Source organism: Chironomus tepperi, unplaced genomic scaffold (genome assembly GCF_022539635.2).
Source record: "Chironomus tepperi strain 1889 unplaced genomic scaffold, CSIRO-AGI_Ctep_v1 contig_394, whole genome shotgun sequence".
Lineage (NCBI taxonomy): Eukaryota > Metazoa > Arthropoda > Insecta > Diptera > Chironomidae > Chironomus > Chironomus tepperi.
The window spans coordinates 12,306-34,879 of NW_027226516.1; the positions used below are offsets into that span (position 1 = coordinate 12,306).

A 22,574-nucleotide genomic window follows, 5' to 3' on the forward strand; every position below is an offset into this window, starting at 1 on the left:
GATAAAATCATGATGGCTTTTGAGCGTTCTAGCGATGAGATGTGCCGTGGAACTAATAAATGTTTCTTGCAACGGTTCTACTTAATATTATGTGAACGAGTTGTCTTTTGTCAGATTCTCTAATGACGAAACACAGACCAGAGCATTAATTGTATTCGTTTGCTTACCCTCATCGTCATATCTGATTGTTCGATTGCGTGTGGGTCCATAGAGCTTGATCAATTATACTAGACTGAAAAACTATACAGTATTATCATTATCTCGATAGTTAGACTGTCAAGTTTCGTCAAATACTGGGGTATATCATACAACTACACCTGTATTTCATACATAAATAATCGATATTGCCTAGTATCCCAGCCTGGAATAATATTTTTTAGAAGCATCAAACAGAAATTACTAGAAAGACAATAATAGACAAACAAAGTGAAATTAGATGCATCAGTACTTGGCGTACATCCAGAAATGCAAAACATTAGAATGAAAAAATTTGATAAAATTATATTTTTAGTTTACTATTGTAGTCAATATAAATCATTTCCATATCGTTCTATCACTAATTTGTCTGACTTTTTTGATAGTCTATCTTTCAGTTGACAGTCATCAAGCCTCTTCAAACCTTTCGTTTAATGCGCTTCCAAAAGTATTTACTCATAAGCTTTACTACTAGTTTTACTTGAGATATCTAAAGTTTATTTAACGTATTAACACACAACAAATTTTTTAATGTCGAAGCCTATATAAGTCTCATCAGTACACAACATTTGACTTCAGTCGAAAAAATCGGATATTGGCGTGCACAAGTGATACGCGAAATTCTAAAAGGGATATATATGAATTTATAAAAAAACATCGGTTCCTTCCGTTGATCGTGTCATGAACGGCAAATTTCATTAACTTTTATGGGATACATAAAAAAAAATAGTGAAAAATTCATGTGAAGAATAAAAATAAAATAAATTTTTGGACACACGCAGAAATAAAGTGTGGAAGTGACTGAATTCAATTAAATAACTTATTTGCAAGAAAAATTTTAATTTTTTTTTTGTTATCTCGCGGGAGAGAAAAAAGAATTTGTGCAATATTAAAAAAGGCATAGATGTAAATAGACTGACAAAGACATAAAGTGTGAGTGACAGATTTTATATTAATTGAATTACTGTGTTTTGAGTGAAGTCAATTAAAAAAATAAGTGAGTTTTTCCAGTGTTTAAATGTCCTTTTATAATGTCTATTAAATCATTGGGCCAATAAATTACATATAGCAAGCAGTAAATGGATATGAAATTATGTAGATCATATGTTGTAAAATTTTTGTGATTTTTTCTGAAAATTTGATAGTGGCATTGATACTTTTGTCATAGTTAACACCTTATATTGTTAGTGGGCAATTTCTGTGCCTTTAAAAATGTTTTTAAATGCCATGAACTGTATAACGTGTTATACAGTCTTATCTGAGATGAATCGATCCCCATATTTTGGACCAATTCTTCACTTTTCTACAATTTTTCTAGACTAAACCTTGCAGTCGACTCAATATAAGTGGATTTTTCCATGTAAAAGTATAGTCAACTTCGAACTGTGAAATCGATTGCTCAGAATACGTCAGTGAATACAGTTTGTTCGATAAATTGAGTTAATTTCTCGGATTTATACTAACTATTGTCAACAGTATGACAGTTTATCGATTATTCGCAAGATATTCCAGACCTCGAAGTCAATTTGGATATTGTATTAAAAAATGGGCTCAAGACGACTTGCCTTTATATGGAATTTGAGTGAACTTCGAGCTCTGAGTTATTCAAAGCTGTTTTAAAGAATCTGGTTGATTAAACCTCAGAATTTATTTTATCTACGGAGAGCACAAGAGACTCTAGTAGCCGGTTTTGATTTATATATAACATCAAACGAGAGTCATGCCGGCCTTGAGTTGAATCTTGATTGATTAACCGATTTAAGCTTAATCTGCTCCAAGTCTGGTCATAAAACCTCCGAAGCCAATAATAAAATCACATTTAAAAATTCACTGCTCGATATTATAGGTACAAAAATCGCAATTAATACCTCAAAACCTCTATAGAAATTCTCTCGCAAATCTAAAACCATAAAAAAAGATCAAAAAGCTAAAGTGTGAAAGAAAAAAAAAATCTTAATAAATATCAATTGATGATGATTTTAATTGCATTGCTTGATACAGTGCAATTACAGTAAAAAAAAAATCACGAGGGAATCTATACAGTTGAATTAGTTTAAAACATTCCGTTTACGGTTTGACGTTTTATAAGCCAAAACATTTATTGTCGTTGAGTGAATTGCTCTTTCCTTTTATTTTGTAGTGTGATGCAAAAGAATGAACAATTTTAGTTGTTGTTGTTGTTGTTGTTAAGTTGTTAAACGAATGAGTAAATAGTCTCGTGATCAGTAAACGATATGTGTGGTTTATGAAATGAGATTGTATCATATTCAATTGTTTGGAATAATTTTATTGAGTGTTAAACTGTAAAGCAATCTAAAACCGCTCATCTACTGTCGATTGAGAATTATTCTAAAGAATTACATCAGATGACTTTTAATTGAAATGTTTTGAATCTTTTGAAATTTTTTTTTTTAATTAATTCACAATTAAAAATTTGTGACCTTCAAAAATGATTAAATTTGATGACAAAATCTATGTGAATATTTTTTGATGAATACAATGACCCCAAAAACAATGAATAATTAAATGTTTACATTACTGATATTGCTGTGTGCTGTGCATTGATGGGGATAGATGCTGATCGATTTGATCTTGGAATTAAAATGTGATTAAGTTAAGAATTGTACTTTTTTGTGAACAAATCAGAAAGTGCTTGTGAAACTTACTTACTTGGCTGGGGTGCACGGCGGCCCATTGCCGCGTTTAAAGAACGTCTGTAGAGAGCTTTGATGACTTCTGTCAATTTGGGATATTGAGAACTCTAGCGACCTTATTTTATTTGATGTTTTACAAGTGTTTTATGGATTTATGGAATCTGGAGATAGTATAGAATCGGAAAAGATGAATGTTTGGGAATTTGACATGTGTAGCTTTCCCTGAGAATTAAACAAGTTGAAATAGTCGGAAAATAGTGTTCCTAGATCACCGTAACTATGGCTTGCGGCCTGATTTTGGTAAATCAAACTTAAAGCCAGAGAGTGACTCACATTCGGCAAAATCAGTCCCCATGCTAGATTCACGTATGCTTGGGGATATTTTATTCTAGTGTTGGGCAAATATTCGAATATATTCGCATACGATTTTACCCAAAGTTACTCAATTCTGACTTTTCATGTCGTGTGTCTTTCGGGTTTTCTTTTTAAATTCAAGGAAAATTTTAGAGATCAAAGTCAAAGGGAGTGAGCTAAACTTAGCTAAAATTCTATTAAATTTCCATTGAGTCTTATCAAAATAGAGCTCTTTGCGCAGTCTATTTTAAGCCAGGGTCAGACAATTTCGTGAAAATCGTAAAAATTGTAACTTTATTAAGATCGTAATTTCTTCAATTTTTTTTTTATATAAAACTGTAAAAATCGTGATTTCAGCAATTTTTATATTGAATAAAATTGTAATAAATCGTGAGAAATCACAACCTTGATTGCTTCCTGACGTATTTACTGGAACAATGCTCCAATCTGGAGCCTAGGTTACTACAAAAGGCTGTCCATCTGACTCTACTTCTGGGTTTATCACAAAGATTGTGCAAACTATCCGTTTTTGGATCTAAATGGCATTCTTTTAGAACCAGAGCTCGAGGTCGAATCGAGTTGACACCGGTATCGACTTCGCTCTCTGCTTAGAACCGTCCTTCACAGTCTTGATTTCAACATGTTGTTTCCCTCTCGACTCTTCTTTAAATACCCTCTGTAGAGCACTCATTGTGTTAAAAACATCGATATAAGTCCCTATCAACCAACTTACAATAAAACCCAGATTTTTATTAATTTTTCCAAGCACCTCCTGCACCAGACAACTAATAGATTTACAAAACCATCCAACACACTTGTGAACATTTCTAATTTATCTCATGGGATATACATTTAAGCGAAATTCCACACTTCCATTTCGAATTTAATATCGTCTTTTTTCTCATTTTCAATAAAAAAATCTTGACACATTCTAGAGAGACACAAAAAAAGCAGCAGCAGCAACAGAATGTAATGGGAGAAAAAAAAGAAGAAGCATAAAAAATCTTAGCAGTTGCATAAATGACATAATGAATTTCAATTTAGAAATAGAAAATTGTCATTCTGTGAAGCGAGTGAGAATAGTGAGCGTTAAAAAATATATATAATTTTACAATAGAGTGCATCTGAGACCGATACCGAGAGGTGGAAAAATGTAGAACGATAGATTTAATGATACAGCACCTGTTGTAATTTAAAATGTAAGGGAGAAAAAAATATCTTTGTTTCGTGGTTGTTTTGTGAATAAGAAATAATAAGGGTTGGTTTGTGTTGATTTGTCAGACTGTCAATATATGTAGCACAAATTGGCTACATATTTACTTACTTCGCTGGAAATACAGATCAATTGTGATCAATGGTCTTCTTTAGATGTTGCCTGAAACTGGCCTTATCTCTGACTAAACACAAATTGGTAAATCGATTTAAATTATGATATCAGGCTAGTGTGCTAACTTGGCATGGTCAGCTAGTCATCAAATCGAATCTGGCACCCAGTTAATATCCCGTGGACCTTGTTGTCTACTTTTATGCTATAAAATTTGAGCCTCAATTAGAACATAAGCGTATAAATGGCTGAAAATCCTGTCTAAAGCCGACTTGGCTTTAAAATGAGGCTGGATTTCACTGAATCTGACCTAATGCCAAATTAACACTGGCTTGAGACTGGATTTTCAGCAACTTCTACACTATGTGTTCTTAAAATGGAATAAAGACATATTGAACATTTCTTTAAAATGGTATAAAGACATATTATACAGCCATTTGGTCAGCCTAACTCAAATATAACGACAATTCAGCATTATGCCAGATTCACATGCTTTCTCAGTAGAATATGGATTTTCAGTATGTGCCCGTTTGTCAATCCATCCACAATGATAATAAGTACTTGAAAAGCATACTCGAATAACTTATTTGGTGCCGGATAAGGTTCTAAATTCGACATTATGTCATTACCGACCTAGTTCTCTATTTTGGATGTATTAAATTAACTTGAGCTATTTAAGATTTTATACTTTAAAGGCTAAATAAGTGCTTCAGAAGCAATCAAATTATACCATTCAGATTTCGATTACATCCCCAATAGAGTGCGCCTTTATCAATCCTAAATGTCCACATCCATAAACTTGACAATTCCATTTTATTTTTGAAGTGAAAGTGGGAAGATAAAAAGCAGAAACAGCGGGATATTTCAAAGGCAAATTATAGTTTTTTTTTTTCATCTCCTCTATTCTGTCTATCGTCCGGTTTCACTTCGTGCAATGCCAAACTCAATTAGCACTATGAAATTCTCTTTCCATCGTTCCGCATAAAGCTCAGAAAATTAAAACTTTTTTTTATTTTCTTTTTCTCATTTTTAATTATTGTGTAAAAAATTTTTATATATAGCGGTGGAAAATATTTCATATAAAATATTATTTTGTGTACGGTAAAATGAAATATTAAGCTACAGAACTTTTTTCACATTGGATACTGCAGACAGACTCTTTGTTGTACAGTTTTTTAAATTCAAAGTTTTTTTTCACTTCCAGTTTAATTGTGCTAAAAAGTGAATAATAATCTAGAAATTAACAACTGGATATGAACTAGTAATACGAATATTAAATTGTTTGCGTTTGTAATTTGATAAGGTGAGAGAAGTTTTTGATATGAAAAATTAAAATTTTGTGTTAATAAAATTTTCATGCGATTTTTGAAAAAATGATAGTAAAAAGAAACGTGTTATTGAAATGTGTCTGAATTAGTCTGGGTAGTGGGCTAGTATATGGTCTGAAAGTTTGAGTTGAGATTGAATTTATAGGGTAATAAAAAAGTCTATTTGATCTCTTAATACTTAGCATAATCAGGTAGCCAGTATTAAATTGTGTTTTTGGATTTTTGGATTTTTGTCTCAAAAATCTCTACCATAATGAATAATTAAGATGAAGAAGGAGAAAGGGTGATACCTAATTACCCCCCAACCCCTCTTAAGCATACTCATTAACTACATTGAAGAGTATTCAAATGGATTTATTAGACGAATTAATTTACATCCCATGAAAGACAAAGAGCATGCTCTAGAGAGCTTACTCACCCTAAATGTATTAATATCTTGTTGTAGCCAACCTGTGCAGCGTGTATAAACAAGCTCATTGGTTGTTAGAGTATCTTTAATTTTTGAGATGAGAATTGCTTGCAATTTTGATCAATTCTTCACTTATTTCCATCAAAAATTTAGATTCAATTCACAAAAATTCGTTCTTAGCAACTGTCCATTTCTTGTCCAATCTCCACAATCCCCCCTAAAAAATTGAACATTCCTCAAACCATGCCCAAAAATCATATTGAAATACTAAAAATTTCCTAATAAATCTCACAAAAAAAAAATAATTCACCTTTATTCTCACCTCAAAGACGAAATCAACATGACGCATCACTAACTTAAGATTTCCTTATAAATGCTGATGAGAAAATGATTTCTGATGAACGAAATTAAATATTTATGAAGTGCTTCTGAGATGCTCTTAGAATATCAAAAAAATATATTTTGATTATAATTATGGAAAGCAATAACGGTGAATAAGTGCGGATGAAACCTCGATGGCTTTTCTGTAAAGGAATTAGATGTTGATTCTTAGACTTTTCCGAACAGTACAGTCTAGAGGGGGCAAAAAAACATTTTAATTAGTTGATGGCAAGTTGATTTGACGAATGGACTGGTCTGACGTATTTTTGTCGATTCCGGTCCTTGATCGCTAAAGAACCATTACGTCGTCCTTTTAACGGAAAGACGTGAAATTGCCCTAGCAACTCCATGAAGGCTGATTTTTACGATCAAATATTCAGTTTGTTGCATTGTCCCGCTCGGGTTTATAGCTCTTCAACCTTGACATGGGCTAAATTAGAGAAACATTGATGTAAAATTAATTGAAAATGCCTTTGCATTAAGTGAAAATAAAAATCAGATTTATTGAAATTTCAACATTTCTATGCTGGTTTAGAGGAATTTTCCATATAAACTCAATTTTCATTTGAGAGCATTTACAGATGATGTACCTACATGATAATTTTGTTCCTAATTGTTCAATTTTTAAGTTGTTTAATTTACGGAATTCATTTAAAAATTGTTGTTCAAACCTGGAAGGCACACAATGACCAAAAGTACAATCTCCAGCCGAATTGACTGTCTGAGGTCGAAATTAGTCAATTCTGATTTGGAATTTTGATCTTTCTGGTCTGGTGTGAGATTTTTGGCCATTTCTATGTAGTTTGTTTAACGAAAAAGAGCACAAACCAGTCAATTGGTCTAATATGTGCCGGGATCGGCCTGATTTTGAATTTTAGGTCGATCAACAAATTTGTGCTATTCTGGCATAGCTCTTACCTTCATTTGTTCCTTGTTAAAATATTAGAATGAATTTCCTGTTCTCTAAACATCTTTCAATTCAAACACAACAAACTTTAGACATCATTAGTCAATAACCCCCAATTTTAATAACATTGTAATCACAAATTATACTTGAATTATGCCTAAAGTTATATTGTCTGCATTTAAAACCACAACATTGTTTGGTATAACATACATACCTCGATACATCATCTTGATTAAAATACCATAATACTTATGGTAAATTTCATGAGAAATACACATGTAATTTTAATGCTCAATTTCTTCAAATTTAAATTATTTCCAAAAATAGAAAATTTTTGAAACTTTGGAATTGTTTTGGTCAGTCTACAAGTCAACAAATGAGAATTATTTGAATAATTTTGTAATATTAATTGATTATTAAGTTGTAATATTCTGGAAGCTTCAAAATTTCATATTTTATAGATATATCACACAGACTACAGACAGTTGTTGTTCATTGATAACAGAAAAATCCACAAAATACTTTAAACATTACTGTAATATAAATTAAAGTCAATAGTTTCAAGTGCTTTACACAATAAAAAATATTACAATTGTGACATCAACAATCAAGCAGCTACTGATTATTGTGATTGTTTTCCTTTATCCAGTTTATAGTTTGAAAATTTATTGATGGCACTAATCTTATCGGATTTAGAATGTAATAAAATTTTGATTGGGTAATTTTGGGATTTTAGGTAGCTTATCTAGAGTAAAGTTGGTCATAAATTATGTTTTGTTATTGTTTGTTACTTTCTGGAAAGTCTTTAGTGCAGTTTGTCATTCTATTGTGACATTTTAATCAGAGTTGGGATGATTCCGTTTTGGAGTCTGATTCCAATGAGGTATAACTCCAATTGGCTTAATTTTCTGGTGTCCAGACTCTTCTGTAATAGGACTTTGGAGTCCATTGGAGTCCGGATTCCACTTGAGGCGTGCTTCTGAGTTCATTTGGAGTCCACTGGAGTCGCATTTTGGAGTCCATTTGAAGACCACTGAAATTAAACTTTCGGAGTCTTGCCAACTCTGTTTTAAATATAAAATGTCTCAAACAGAGGATTATTCAGTAGACATAAAGGAATGTTAAGGGGTGTTAAGGGGTTTTAGGGGGTATTAAAGGCTGTTGAAGGATGTTAGAAGATGTTAAGGGGTGTAAATGATTTTCAAATAGTGTTAAGGGGTGTTAGGGTGGTGTTAATGGCTTTTAAGTGGTGTTAGGGATCTTAAGGTTTGTAAAGAGTTTTCATTTTGTATGAAAATTAATCATTTTTGATTATTTGAGCAACATAAACACAAATTTAGCATTGTGCATTTATAATTTGTTCATATTTTGTTCACAACTCAGTGAAAATACTCAAACACACTGCACACCTTTACAATCTCTCCTACGACATTGATCTGCCATACCCATAAAAATCATAAAATCAACATCGATGATAGACACGCTAATGTGATGAAAATTAAAAAATCTCACGACAAAGTCAAGTAAAAAAATATTTATCGCTTGAGAAAATTTTCACCAAAAAAACAAATCCAATTAAATTGATCGTTTTGCTACAGCAACTGAAAGAAGTAGAAGAGAGAGTGAAAGAAAAATCACTGACGCTAAGCAATATCGAAAAATATAATATTTTTTTCTACTTGATAGAACAGACATTGTTCTGTAGAGAACACAATAATATCGAATGATAATAAAATGAAGAAAAAGATTAATGATAAACCAATTAAAACTGTCGACCCCTTGCTCGATTTGGGAGAAGAAAATAATTGATTAAGTTGTTGAATGATTCAAGATTTGTAATGAGCGCAGAATTTGGGATGTTCGGAAAATTGAACATGCATACTTATTGAGGTAAACACAAAACTCTATTTGGATTTGATTTGAAGTTCTATTTATTTAAATTTTTAAAAGATTTAAACATTTTCAAATTCTTCAAATTTTTCCATCTCTTCAAACTTTATCAATTTTTCAAATTTTCTCAATTTTTCAAATTTTCTCAATTTTTCAAATTTTCTCAATTTTTCAAATTTTCTCAATTTTTCAAATTTTTTCAATTTTTCAAATTTTCTCAATTTTTCAAATTTTCTCAATTTTTCAAATTTTCTCAATTTTTCAAATTTTCTCAATTTTTCAAATTTTCTCAATTTTTCAAATTTTCTCAATTTTTCAAATTTTCTCAATTTTTCAAATTTTCTCAATTTTTCAAATTTTTTTTCAAATTTTCCAAATTTTCAAATTTTCAAATTTTCTCAATTTTCAAATTTTAAATTTTTTCAGAATATTTAATTTTTACAACTTCTCAATTTTTTTTTTCAAATTTTTTAAATTTTTCAATTTTTCAAGGTTTTTCTTAATTTTAATTTTTAATTTAAACTTTTTGTGAGTTTTTGTATGTTTAAAAATATATTTTGAGCAATCTTAAATCAAATTCAACAAATATTTTCCGAAAATTTCCATAAAAATTCCCTTCACATAACCTCAATCAACACTATTCCATAATATTCACGCCTCCCCCAAAGCGATTAACAACATAAAATAGCGGTCCATAAAAAAAGTGCTAAAAATATTTATAGCAAAATAATTATATGAGCTCAGGTCTCCTCATCCTTCCTCGTTCACTTTATCATTATTGCTTACATCTTTTTGCTTTATTATTGCTTTTAATCTTCGATAGAAACAATAACAATAACAGAAGCGCCAACAACAAAAAAAAAGTATTATGAGACTAAAGATAATCAAGAAAGAAAGAATAATCCAAAAATTTGTTCATAAAAGTAGCAGGCATAATTAGTATGCACAACCATGAATTCGATAATGTTGTGTTAAAGAGTGTGGTATGTGCTCATATATGTGAAATTGAATAGCATCAAAAGATACAGACAGGAAGGAAGAAACAACAAAACCAAAAAAAATAGGGAATAAAATAACAATTTTTTTTGATGAAATATTAATGTCTCGTACATAGAATGTGTTGAGTATGTGCTATATGCGGTTTTATACAGAATTATCTTGATAAAGATGAAAAGCCAGAAAATTGTGGCTGTGTCAATCAAAAAAAATTTTTTTCAGTTCATCACCCTCAATATTTACATTTAATTTATTTTTTCTGTTGATAGTTTACTTTGAAAGCTGTACAGCCCATGTCACAGCACATTGATATGCTATAATCATTATTAATCGCTTATGACATAAAATTTTTCTATTTTATGACTTTTTTTGGATGTCATTTCATGCGTAGATAATTAAAAGTTTGACATGTGTATGTGTGAATTTTTTGTAAAAATTTTAATTCTTTGAAGATTAATTATGTGATGTAACTTTTAAACTGAGTTGTTGGGCAAGTCTTATTTATTGACTTACTTCGCTGGCTGTACAGATAAACTGTACTCAATGGCCTCCCTCAGACATCGCTAAATTCAACCTCTTTCGGTGGATACTTTCTGTACAGCTTCTTTCCAGGAGTTCTTTGCAAATTCAATTGAATTAATAATTATCTTCAAAAGGCACACATTAAATCGAATCCAAGCTGGCAACTTTCCAACATTAAGCTAAACCATTTTTCTCAGTGCTAATGGAACTCGATCAAACAACATCAAGACAACATATTTAGTGTCTGACAGGAGTGATGATCATGTCAGAGTCTAGCGACTTGAAGCGTAGCAAAATCATATTTCCTGTTCTCCATTCTCCCTAAGGGTGTCTGTAAATGTCTATGAACTATGACATTTTTGTCATGTGTGACAACTAGACGAATAGCATTCAAATAATTTTACTTTAAAGTTACGTATAATATTCGATTTGTGACTTTAATCTGGGCTGTAACTCAAAAATCGTTGAGAAGCAGTACAGTACGTTACCGCGTTGACGGCGACACCTAAGAGTGACCTGACAACAACATGATGTCTGTTTTTGGCTCATTGTAAAAGTTAAAATTGAAATTCGTAGCAAATTTTCCTAGAATATTCACCATGCTCATCTAAATGAGTTAATTTAATCAATCCCAAGTGGGTATAAATACGTTATAACTAGTTGATGACAAGTTAATGTCCAGTTGATGTCTAGTTATAACGTAGTTTTATTCACTCGGAAATATAATTGAGCTTGAATTGAACATCCTCAATTTTGAGAGCATATTCATGAGAGTGCTCCTTGTCCATTCGGGCACTGTTTTGTCAGTAAGTCTCCTTTAGCTTCTAGTTCCTGATTCAACAACCTAGTTTGTTGGATTATTGATCTATATCCTGAAATTTCATGAATATAACCAAAAAAGGAGCGTAACTGATTGAGAAAACTGGGTTGGGTTGGGATATTAAAAACCACATTTTTTCCATCGATGTCATTCATACTCGTGCCATAATTTACATAAGTAAGTTACAAATCCAATTTACAAGTAAAATAAATGCCTTAAAAACATTACTTTAGTTTCATTTAAAAATGTCTAAATAAATTATCATAATTAATTAATGAGCAAATTAAAACAATTAATTCAACAATGATATTTCTAGAAAACAGCGAAGATTTACTGCAGCTGTTTCTAGCAAATTTGAAATCTGAGGTTTTTCTACTATAATTTACAGTTATAAATTCTCAAATAGACAATAACAAAAATCCAAAAAATCTCATTAATTTCTAGAAAATTCCTCTAAAAAGGACGACTTTACATCCACTAAATTTTAATCACAACATCTTTATTCATCTTGTTCCTTTAAAACCGCAACAGATACAAATTAAAGGCAAACTTTTTCAATCCACTCGGTATTTTCGGTCGGGAAAAAATAATAAAGTTTTTCCTTCAAAAACTTTTGATGTTTTTCCATGATCTAAAATTAAATTTTAATTTGAAAATTTTTCTCTCATTTTCTCCTTTGTGTGGCGCTTAATGAGTACAAGATTCAGTTTTCCTTCCAGTCAGTTCCAAGTCAGTTCATTGAAGATGAAACATTTTGTTATGTTTTTTTGTGACAAAATTGAGTTCTTTTGTATTAGATTTGTCTTGAGTGTATTTAAATATACATTTGAGGCTTAATGAAGGTTTCATATTTAATTTAAAATAGAGAAAGGTTTTTCATTACTATCAATTATACCCAATGGAAATTCAGACACTTATTTATATTTAAATAACATGTTTTTTTTGTGGATTTTAATAAAAAATAAATTATACTTTGATGGGAATAGTTATAGTTTGGTAATGAGGAATATTCAGGAACAAATTATGACTATATTGAACTGAAAACTTTTTACGCCTTAGATGTAAAAATGTTGTCACAGATGTATGTATATAGTTGTGTAGTTGTTAAAATCTAAACAGTTGCATATCCAAAGGAATTAGTTCTTTTTTATATTTAAACATAAGTCTTCAATTTGATGAAGCTTTCCTAGACTGAAATCAAAAATATCCTCTCGAATGATAAAATAATGTGTTTATTCTCTGTTGAATCTAAGAACGTAGTCAGGCACAGGGGGGGTTGTTTTAAAAAAAGGATAGAATCTTAGGGAACTTTCGTAAATTACATAACACTAAATAGCGTTTTTTATCCCTTTCCTCCATCTTACCGCTTTGAATCAAGATACTCACTTGCTAACTTCACTTGTCATGCAGATTAATTTTGATCCATAGCCTCCCTCATGTGATGCCTTAAACTGGGTCTATTGCTGGCTCTCGTCTACCAAGGACTATACTATGAACCAATATTGAACTCTTTAACAAAATTCTAAACCCGCCGTCTGGAGCTAAAAGCTGTAGAACTAGCTCAATCGTCACAATTTCAAATGATGCTATCACATGCCCGGAACGGCAAAATACCTAAAACTTTCCAATCTGAACAATATGATGTTTCAAATTTCTTTTAAAATCGTAAAATGAGCCATAATTAGCCGTCAAATAGTCTTTAAGACACCCTTCCGTAATCGTCTTTCTATCAATATGATGACGTATTCAATGCCCTAGTGTAGGATATGCATAAGTTTAGTTAGGATATGCATAAGTGTATCAATTGTGTAAATCTGAAGTAAAAATCCACACTTAAAACTCAAATTTATTGCGTCCAAAACCCCCCACAAACTCCCCTACAAAGATCAACTTAAACTTGTACGTATTCCCATTAATTCCCAAAGTGAGACATCCACATTTATTTGTTTAAGAATTAAAATGTTAGCATATTCACATTAGAGCTTAAAATTTTATAGGAAATTATATTTTAAATGAAAATTGAATGTAATCTCCATCGTACAGCATAAAGTATGAATAAAGTCATTGAAACATATTTCCACATGGAAATTTTCTCAATTTTCAATTTTCCTTACTATTTCAATAATCGGAATTGTAAAGCTTGAACTGCTCATAAATCAATATTGTACAATGTCATTTAACTATTCAGATCATGTTGGATGTAAAATCCTTTATAATACCAAAAATAAAATACACGTGTGCAATTTACATTATTATTATATGAATTATCATTGATGAAAGGCTCAATTCAATTAATGCGTGCAAATATACACTTTCAATTGCGTATAATGTATGTAAATGCATAAATTATTTGTTGCAAAATGTATCACTTAGTGATTACATTGGAACTAGGAGTGGGAGTCGTTGTATGGTGTCAAAAAACCTTCAAAAATTAGTAATTTTGGAATTTGAAGTTTTATAGCTGCAAAAGTCTCAAGTAAGGTTTTCTGAAGATTGGGTATCGAAAAATTCCGGATACCAGGACCGAGACCGGATACCCGGAAGGTCATTGTCTCTGTCTCTGTCTCGGTTTCAGTCTCGGCCTCTGTCTCGGTGTCTCTGTCTCGGTGTCTCTGTTTCGGTGTCTCTGTCTCGATGTCTCTGTTTCGGTGTCTCTGTCTCGGTGTCTCTGTCTCCGTGTCTCTGTCTCGGTGTCGCTGTCACGATGACTCTGTCTCTGTGTCTCTGTCTCGGTGTCTCTGTCTCAGTGTCTCTGTCATCTTCTCAGTGTCTATGTCTCGGTGTCTCTGTCTCGGTGTCTCTGTCACGGTGTCTCTGTATCGGTGTCTCTGTCTCGGTGTCTCTGTCTCGGTGTCTCTGTCACGGTGTCTCTGTCATGGTGTCTCTGTCTCAGTGTCTATGTCTCGGTGTCTCTAATCGGTGTGTAAGTCTTGTCTCTGTCTCTGTCTCAGTGTCTATGTCTCGGTGTCTCTGTCACGGTGTCTCTGTACGGTGTCTCTATCTCGGTGTCTCTGTCTCGGTGTCTCTGTCTCAGTGTCTCTGTCACGGTGTCTCTGTCTCAGTGTCTATGTCTCGGTGTCCTGTTTTGGTGTCTATCACGGTACTCTGTCTCGGTGTCTCTGTCTCGTGTGTCTCAGTGTCTCTGTCACGGTGTCTCTGTCTCAGTGTCTATGTCTCGGTGTCTCTGTCTCGGTGTCTCTGTCACGGTGTCTCTGTATCGGTGTCTCTGTCTCGGTGTCTCTGTCTCGGTGTCTCTGTCTCGGTGTCTCTGTCACGGTGTCTCTGTCATGGTGTCTCTGTCTCAGTGTCTATGTCTCGGTGTCTCTGTCTCGGTGTCTCTGTATCGGTGTCTCTGTCTCGGTGTCTCTGTCTCAGTGTCTATGTCTCGGTGTCTCTGTCACGGTGTCTCTGTCACGGTGTCTCTGTCTCGGTGTCTCTGTCTCGGTGTCTCTGTCTCAGTGTCTCTGTCACGGTGTCTCTGTCTCAGTGTCTAGTCTTGGTGTCTCTGTCACGGTGTCTCTGTTGTCTCTGTCTCGGTGTCTCTGTCTCAGTGTCTCTGTCACGGTGTCTCTGTCTCAGTTCTATGTCTCGGTGTCTCTGTCTCGGTGTCTCTGTCACGGTGTCTCTGTCTCGGTGTCTCTGTCGGTGTCTCTGTCTCGGTGTCAAGTTTCGGTGTCTCTGTCTCGGTGTCTCTGTCTCCGTGTCTCTGTCTCGGTGTCGCTGTCACGATGACTCTGTCTCTGTGTCTCTGTCTCGGTGTCTCTGTCTCAGTGTCTCTGTCACGGTGTCTCTGTCTCAGTGTCTATGTCTCGGTGTCTCTGTCTCGGTGTCTCTGTCACGGTGTCTCTGTCTCAGTGTCTATGTCTCGGTGTCTCTGTCACGGTGTCTCTGTCACGGTGTCTCTGTCTCGGTGTCTCTGTCTCGGTGTCTCTGTCTCAGTGTCTCTGTCACGGTGTCTCTGTCTCAGTGTCTATGTCTCGGTGTCTCTGTCTCGGTGTCTCTGTCACGGTGTCTCTGTCTCGGTGTCTCTGTCTCGGTGTCTCTGTCTCAGTGTCTCTGTCACGGTGTCTCTGTCTCAGTGTCTCTCTGTCTCTGTCTCGGTGTCTCTGTCACGGTGTCTCTGTCTCGGTGTCTCTGTCTCGGTGTCTCTGTCTCAGTGTCTCTGTCACGGTGTCTCTGTCTCAGTGTCTATGTCTCGGTGTCTCTGTCACGGTGTCTCTGTCACGGTGTCTCTGTCTCGGTGTCTCTGTCTCGGTGTCTCTGTCTCAGTGTCTCTGTCACGGTGTCTCTGTCTCAGTGTCTATGTCTCGGTGTCTCTGCCTCGGTGTCTCTGTCACGTTGTCTCTGTATCGGTGTCTCTGTCTCGGTGTCTCTGTCTCAGTGTCTCTGTCACGGTGTCTCTGTCTCGGTGTCTCTGTCTCAGTGTCTCTGTCACGGTGTCTCTGTATCAGTGTCTATGTCTCGGTGTCTCTGTCTCGGTGACTCTGTCTCGGTGTCTCTGTCTCGGTGTCTCTGTCTCGGTGTCTCTGTCTCGGTGTCTCTGTCTCGAGCCGAGCTTCGATCTCTGATACAGACAAACATTCAAAACTATCCAAAAGCCCAACCAATAATTTATTGAGCACTTCGTTTTACAAACTATATAAATTACATAACAAGCAAAATTTTGTGCGTTAAACCTTCAATGATAATCAACATGACAAACAGATAGAGGAAGCTTTTATTTGATTTAGTAAGAAATTGCGAGAAACTAGATTCTGTCTATATGATTTTAAAATAACTTTTTTAGAAATGTTTATTACATAAAAACAGCAAGTGAACATAACATTCAAAACAAGGTAAACATGTTTAGATGTAAAAAAACGGTAAAGATCAAGATCAATGACAAGTTATGGATGTGAGTTATGCAATTGATATTGTAGTTAAATAAATTAAAATATATATAATGTATGGGAGAGTAGCTGACGTTGTTAGTTTAATGAGCGGTTAATCAACATAAATGTTTTTTAAAATTAGTTTTAGCGGTTGAGAATTGAGCTTTTATAGACTGAGCTATTAAAAATAATTGAATTAGACTATTAAAATTGAAAACTTGAAAATTTTAAATTTTTTAAAATTAAAAATTTGAAACTATTGAAAATTGAAAATTTGAAATTATTGAAAATTGAAAATTTGAAATTATTGAAAATTGAAAATTTGAAATTATTGAAAATTGAAAATTTGAAATTATTGAAAACTTGAAATTTTTTATAACTTTAAAATTGAAGATTTGAAACTTTCAAAATTTAATTGCCAATTAATTTCAAATTTTACCAAAATTAATTAATATAACATTTAACTTTTAAAACTCAACATATTTTAAATTTTAAAAATAAATCAGTCGAATTTTAAAATTTTTGAAGCATTTCTATTTGCAATTTTTACAAAATATTTTAAAATTTAAAATTTTTAACATTTTAAAATTTCAAATTTTTAGCATTTTAAAATTCAAAATTTTTAACATTTTCAAATTAAAATTTCAAATTTTTAACTTTTAAAATTTCAAATTTTTCAAATTTTCAAAATTGATTGTTTTAAAATTCTCAATGTTGAAATTAAAATGCTATAAAACGGCGTCTAGTTCAACCACAATTCCAAACCATTTCCCTTCTATCTACCTCAAATTTTCCACAGCACGAACATAACAATTGAAACATAAAAACTTTTCCTTCAATATTAAAAAATATGACAGATAATGCCTTTAAATGGCCATTTATTCAATAATTTGCATAAATTTCAATTGAATCGCAAATAAAAAATAAGCATTTGATGTGAAATTTCCGATTTAATTTCTGTTTGTTTCAAAAATTATCATTTTAATGAAATAAATGCCCGAAAAGCATTTTTTAACTATTTTATAGAACAAGCAATAAAACAGAAAAAGCTGATAAAAATTGAAATTGAGAAATACCAAAAAGGAAATTGATCAAAAAAAAAATTGTCAATTTTGAAATGCCAGAAAGAAATGTGCAGCACAAAAGCTTGTTTAAAGATAAACAAATGCACAGTGTCGTTCGTACTGCGACAAAAATGTACTTGTTGTTGTTGTTCTGCATGCAAGGTCGCCTCTCTTTACTACATTTTCGTAGCTCTGCATTCATATGTACGTTTACGCTGTGCAATTGCAAGTTTGTTAACCTCTACATTCTTAATGCTCCTACATTTATTATATTATACTATAACTTGATGTCCGTCAAATATGACGGGAAGTGCGGAAAAAATGGGGCGATTAGAGAGGCATGAATGCATCGTAAATTATAAATTAAATATAAATGTAAGGTGACTTAATAGACTAGATAATTATGGATATATGGGTTACGAGTACGATTATGTGTCATAATACGCGGACATGTTTGGATTGTGAATTTTGGTTGCATTTAATTAGTTATTTTGAATTTAATAATTGGTTGTCGACCACTGGATATGTTTGACAGGTCTTGGATGAAGCATTGAATGTGTCTAAGGCTGTATTTTTGAGTGGAAAATATGGCTCCAGACCCTAACAGGCAAAAAATAATGCTGTCAAATAGAAGGACCTGTTAGGAGACCTGCGAGAGTCTTTTCTGAGGCTAAATTTCACTGACTCTAGTCTCAAGATTGAATCATACCAACCTGGTGTCTGAAATCTTGCAATTTAAACGATGTTTGCTTTCCGGAGATGCAGAACATAACGAAAGAACTAGAATCGTATTTTAAATGAATTTAAAGCTTTAATTCTTCATTTGTACAGTTTATAGGAAATTTACATTCTAAAACATACTGCAGTTAACTTAAGAATTGGCACTAGCTTGTGGGTCCGGACTCCAAAAGTCCAAAAAGGCACCTCTACTGTAGTAGAAGACAACAGTCAGATTGGAACAGTTTTGTTTGCCAAACTGACCCATTAGAAATTAAAAACCAATTTTATTCAAGAGATCCCTAAATTCTAACCTAAAAAAGACCATCAAAACCACAAAAAAGACATCCCATCAAAATTATAGTCACAACAAATGTGTGTGCAACTGAATGGAACTTTTCTTTTTGCTCCCATTTACACTTATTCCTTTACTATCTCATGAAAAAAAAAGTTTAATTAATTTAAAAGTACATTTAGAAAATAAAAATGCTTTCATCTCCAGATCCTTTTTTTGTTGTAGCGCTTTTAAAAGCCATTGTTGTGTAAATACGACAAACACTTGAATTATCAACCTTCACAACTCTGAACATTCACGTACTTGACGATTTTACTTTCTTATTTTTTCAAATACGCCACTTCAAAGTTCTTTACAGAATTTTTCCCCTCTCAATTCATTTTATAAAATCTATTTTTAGTGAATTGGGATGATGTGAATGTTAGGTATTGACATAGAGAGTTCTCTTAAGTGGACCATAATACGTTATAGCTAACTAATGTCAAGGAGGGATTTTTTGAAGTTTTTGTCTTGATTAATTTTTGAGACTGAGACAGGGAACGCGACTGCAAGGGAATTTCGAAGCTCGATCTCCTTTGTCGAGCATGAAAGTCTTAGTTTCGGTCTTGAGAACTTCTAATGGCAAATTGATGCCCCGTTTAATTATAGTTCGAACGTATATTATTCCACTCGAGTCTATACATATATATAATGATTGAAGGAACCAGCCTTATGAGCTGTAAGACCTGCAATTAACAATCTGTTGTCCCACACACTTTAGACCTACATTTTATACCGGGATCCAAACCGCTCGAGTTTAAAAATATGTAAATATGTCAGAGTTGTCCAAATTGTATGTCATGGTGCCCTAATGTGTCGACAAATTATTTTTGAAGTACCATAAATCACATGCCGTGTGTGATTATGGTCGTAGCATAATATATAGGTGTATCATGATACAATCAAGATTGGACAACACTTAAATAAGTCGACTAAAAGCTTGGAAGAGTAAAGAGATTCCAGTATTAGAATTTGACCATTTCTGCTTCTTTACACCTGCCATTACTGTCCATAAGAATGATTTAACTATGCTAGCTGACTAATGAAGACTATGCGTAACTAGTAATTGACTATATCAAGCATTATTTGTTTGAAAATTGTAGACTTCAAAATTACAGACCTGCTAACAAAAAATTAAGCCCTGAAGAGTAAGCTGCACTTTAAGATAGCGCTTGATACAGCAGGGTTGTGCATAAGGCTTATTTGCTTGATGGAATAATGCTCTGACTTAGAGTCTAGATTTCTACAAAATGCTATTTGTTTGACTTCATTGCAGGCCAAATCACAAAGCTTGACAAATTCCCAGTTACTGATATTTAAATGACATTCCTTAATTATCATCCTTTGCCATATTGCTTCTAAAATCCAGTAAATACAGGCCTATGATTCTTGATTGGCCAAACCCAAGAAAATTGACTTAACTTTCAGATTTTCCATCAAATTTCAATCCCTAGATACTCTCACAAGCATTACACAACATCTAAACAACCCCTGACATTTCTGCTGCTTCGACAAATAAATAAAAAAAAGAAAGTACAATACAAGAGATTATGAAGCAGCAAAAAAGAAGAATATAACGACAAGAGTGATCAAAAACATGCGATGCGGTATTTTTTAAAGTCGACATTTTTCATCATTTTTTTATATTTTCTTATTATTTAAATATAATACCTAAATACCATGACAACTTCTGATTTGCAATCAATAATTTCAATGTCATTGGCAAAAGCCTTAAATGATGGCACAAAACTAAATGTGTTGTGCATAATTAATTAGTATATATTTTAATTGATATTCACTTCATACCAGAAACATACGATAGTGCAGATACGTATGTGAACTTATGAAGAACAAAAAAAAACTTGAGTACGAAGCATTAGCGAGAGAAGATTTACAACAATTGTGTGCTTCTCGTCGTACAGTCATGCTTCAATGGAATGAAAATGTCTTATTTAACGTGCCATTTGATCCTTACTGCTTCTTTTACATTTCACTAATTTTACTTTTTCGTTTTTACCTTTTGTTCTTGTCTTTATGCTGCTTGTGATGCTTTATTTCATCTTTATTTAAATTGTAAGGTATATTTGTTTGGAGGAATTGAAGCATATTTGTACAGTCAGTGGTGTAGTGAGATAGATCGATTGGGAATGGCATTTTTTGGTGCTTGAATCTATTAACAGCAATTTGAAATGTTTAGAAGTTAGTCTGAATTCCACAAATGAGTTAATTGATAGAAAATCGGGCCACAGGCTGGTGTGGCTTGTACTTAGCATTGATTGCCAGAGTCACGTCGATTTTATGCCAGATTTTGGATCAATTAACCGATGTGTGCCATTCGACTTGTGCGTATTATCTAATATAGACTTAGTTTCACTCAGTGATCGAAGAATAGACTCGACTTCATGCAAAATTACAAGAATGGAAACTGAAATTGTTCGAAGCTAGGTATGAACTTGGGTTTCAGATTTCTCACAATTTTATGCGATTTTGAGATTTTTGTCACGAAAAGCCTCAGCCAATTGAGGAATTTGGTTGAAAAATGAGAATTTGGACCCCCAAAATACCCCCTTGTTCTGAATGCTCAAGAATAATTACCCAAACTAACTAAATGCTCAACACAATCCAATAATATAAAGTTTCAAGTTCTTATTTTTCCAGTTCAAAGCATCACTTAAATATGCTAATTTTCCATCATCAAAATATACATAAATTTTCGGAAATATTTTTCTGCCATTTCTATTATCTTTAAAATACCTTTCTTCTTCTTATCACCAAAGTTCACTGAATGGAAAAAAAGCAGCGAAAAATTTATTCCATTTCAGGAAATAAAATCCATTAAACATGAATTTTTCATCTTTTTTCGATGATGATTTGTGGTTAATGTCGAGTCAAATGATATATGTAGCAATATTCAATACATTTGATGTAATGTTTTACATGAATAATGTGCATAAGTTGGGAATGTAAGATGCAGTGCAATCAGGATTTGAAAATTGTGAATTTTATTGACAATTTCGAGCAGCACAAGGCAGTTAGCAGCAGTTTTGCAGTGAAAATGGGTCAAAATCAGTCGTTGTCAGTGGTGGTTAGGGCAACTTTGAATTTAAGCCTGAATTTGTCTTAATTTGGAACCCAAAAGACGAGTCAAGTAAGCCCAATTTCATAAAAAATTCAAATCAACTCCAAATTCCGATTCAAAGCCTCTCCAACTTCACACCAAAATTTCCCACGACTAAAACCAATGAAATCAGCTGCTTAAAGGTTTTGCCTTTAATCATCCCCAATACCTGAATAACAAACCAACATAATTATCAATAAAGAGTATTTTTATCGCAAATAATTTCTTAATCTCAAAACAAAATTGACAGGCAAACTTTATATAGCAATTTGTGAGTCTCGCAAGCAGGAGGTAATGTTTCATGACGAAAAAAAAATTATTAACCCTACCGTGTCATCCAATTTAGTAAGATCTATTCATACACGTATCTATTATAGACTTCCTTAGAATATATCAGCGAAAGGAAGAAAAATTTACATTCTCACCAGATGTAATAAGATTAAAAAAAATAATCAACAATTTACATTCTAAATGAGTTTTGTAAGGAAACGAAAAAGCGTAGAGAATGAATGAAAGGAATAATGGGAGGCGTTTAGGAATGATGAACATGGAAAGTCTTCTGATTTTGAGTTGTGTGACATTGCATACAAAAATGAATGGTTAGAAAGAAAGTGATGGGGTTGGGGTTTGCTATACTTACTTACTTAGTTCGTCGGCTATCTAGGACAACTGTGACCGATGGGCTCTTTC

General features: G+C 33.0%; 1 protein-coding gene across 3 annotated transcripts in view; it reads left to right on the forward strand.

The window, feature by feature from the left end:
* The first annotated feature begins 783 nt into the window (after positions 1 to 783).
* Positions 784 to 22,574, forward strand: part of Nha1 (Na[+]/H[+] hydrogen antiporter 1) — a 57,918-nt gene continuing 36,127 nt past the window's right edge. For 2 of the 3 annotated variants that reach the window (XM_070648250.1, XM_070648247.1), the window contains exon 1: positions 784 to 1,192. The gene's annotated coding sequence lies outside the window, so the exon portion shown is untranslated. The remainder of the gene's footprint in view (positions 1,193 to 22,574) is intronic. The other variant, XM_070648249.1, reaches the window with a different exon arrangement.